The 2,288-nt window shown below is 64.4% G+C and overlaps 1 long non-coding RNA gene across 1 annotated transcript; it reads right to left on the bottom strand.

Moving 5' to 3' along the window:
• Window positions 1–1,150: 1,150 nt before the first annotated feature.
• Window positions 1,151–2,194, bottom strand: LOC130599315 (uncharacterized). The gene is made up of 3 exons (XR_008972203.1): window positions 2,044–2,194; window positions 1,846–1,918; window positions 1,151–1,302 (listed from the first exon to the last, which is right to left on the bottom strand). It is a non-coding gene; the product is annotated as an uncharacterized LOC130599315 (long non-coding RNA).
• Window positions 2,195–2,288: the final 94 nt, after the last annotated feature.

Genomic DNA, 2,288 nt, shown 5'->3' with positions numbered 1-2,288 from the left:
ATAGGTCCCTATGGGTGTCAATGGGGGCCACCCCTATAGGTCCCTATGGGTGTCAATGGGGGACACCCCTATAGGTCCCTATGGGTGTCAATGGGGGGGGCACCCCTGCAGGTCCCTATGGGTGTCAATGGGGGCCACCCCTATAGGTCCCTATGGGTGTCAATGGGGGGGGCCACCCCTGCAGGTCCCTATGGGTGTCAATGGGGGGGGCACCCCTGCAGGTCCCTATGGGTGTCAATGGGGGGGGCACCCCTGCAGGTCCCTATGGGTGTCAATGGGGGACACCCCTATAGGTCCCTATGGGTGTCAATGGGGGACACCCCTATAGGTCCCTATGGGTGTCAATGGGGGGGGCACCCCTGCAGGTCCCTATGGGTGTCAATGGGGGCCACCCCTATAGGTCCCTATGGGTGTCAATGGGGGGCCACCCCTGCAGGTCCCTATGGGTGTCAATGGGGGGACACCCCTATAGGTCCCTATGGGTGTCAATGGGGGGCCACCCCTATAGGTCCCTATGGGTGTCAATGGGGGGCCACCCCTGCAGGTCCCTATGGGTGTCAATGGGGGGCCACCCCTGCAGGTCCCTATGGGTGTCAATGGGGGAACACCCCTATAGGTCCCTATGGGGGTCAATGGGGGAACACCCCTATAGGTCCCTATGGGTGTCAATGGGGGAACACCCCTATAGGTCCCTATGGGGGTCAATGGGGGAACACCCCTATAGGTCCCTATGGGTGTCAATGGGGGGCACCCCTATAGGTCCCTATGGGTGTCAATGGGGGGCCACCCCTGCAGGTCCCTATGGGTGTCAATGGGGGGCACCCCTATAGGTGTCAATGGGGGGGCCACCCCTATAGGTCCCCATGGGTGTCAATGGGGGGCACCCCTATAGGTGTCAATGGGGGGGCCACCCCTATAGGTCCCTATGGGTGTCAATGGGGGGCCACCCCTGCAGGTCCCTATGGGTGTCAATGGGGGGCACCCCTATAGGTGTCAATGGGGGAACACCCCTATAGGTCCCCATGGGTGTCAATGGGGGGCCACCCCTGCAGGTCCCTATGGGTGTCAATGGGGGGCACCCCTATAGGTGTCAATGGGGGGGGCACCCCTATAGGTCCCCATGGGTGTCAATGGGGGGTGCTCACCGAGGCGCTGCTGGAGGCCGACTCCTCCTCGGGGTTGGGGGGCTGCGCCGCGCTCTTGCGGCTGCGGGGGCTGGCGATGGGGGCCTTGCGGCGGCTCTTGGGGGGCTTGCTCGAGGAGTCCTCGTATTCCTCAGCCAGGGAGAAGAGGTCGCTGAACCTGGGGGGCAGGGAAGGGAATGGGGTGGGGATGGGGGGGAATGGGATGTGGGGTGTGTGTGGGGGGGAATGGGATGTGGGGTGGGGATGGGGTGGGGATGGGGATGGGGATGGGGATGGGGATGGGGATGGGGGGGGTGGAGATGGGGATGGGGGGATGGGGATGGGGTGGGGATGGGGATGGGGATGGGGTGGGGATGGGGATGGGGTGGGGATGGGGATGGGGGAGGATGGGGATGGGGATGGGGTGGGGATGGGGTTGGGGATGGGGATGGGGATGGGGATGGGGATGGGGATGGGAAGGGGATGGGGATGGGGATGGGGATGGGGTGGGGATGGGGATGGGGATGGGGATGGGGATGGGGATGGGGATGGGGTGGGGATGGGGATGGGGATGGGGATGGGGATGGGGATGGGGATGGGGATGGGGATGGGGTGGGGATGGGGTGGGGATGGGGATGGGGATGGGGTGGGGATGGGGATGGGGTGGGGATGGGGTGGGGATGGGGATGGGGTGGGATGGAGGAGGAAGGAAGGGACTCACTTCATCTTATGGGCTTCGTCGCAGCTGGCCTGGACGTGCTGCAGCGCCTGCAGGATCGGGGTTTGGCTGAAAACTGGGAAAGAGGAGGAAAACGGGAATGAGGGATGGGATCCGTGTCCTCCCCCCCCCCCCCACCACATGAGGGGGATGGGGATGGGATGGGGATGGGATGGGGATGGGATGGGGATGGGTCCGTACAGTTCTGTTTGGTGTTGGTGAGGTTGAGGCGCAGGTTATCCAGGTGCTCCAGGATCTGCTCCAGGGTGAGCTGGGCCAGCTTGCTGCTGGAGCTGCGCAGGCTGAGGGCAGGGAGCAGCACCCATCAGGGAGCAGCACCCATCGGGGCACAGCACCCATCGGGGAGCAGCACCCATCAGAGCATGGCACCCATCAGGGCACAGAGCGGCACCCATCAGGGCACGGCACCCATCAGGGCACAGCAT

The sequence above is a fragment of the Pezoporus wallicus genome, unplaced genomic scaffold, assembly GCF_028554395.1.
Source record: "Pezoporus wallicus isolate ANWC-B61680 ecotype Strahan unplaced genomic scaffold, APGP_CSIRO_Pwel_v1 contig_12388, whole genome shotgun sequence".
Lineage (NCBI taxonomy): Eukaryota > Metazoa > Chordata > Aves > Psittaciformes > Psittacidae > Pezoporus > Pezoporus wallicus.
This window is presented reverse-complemented; position numbering and strand designations above follow the sequence as displayed.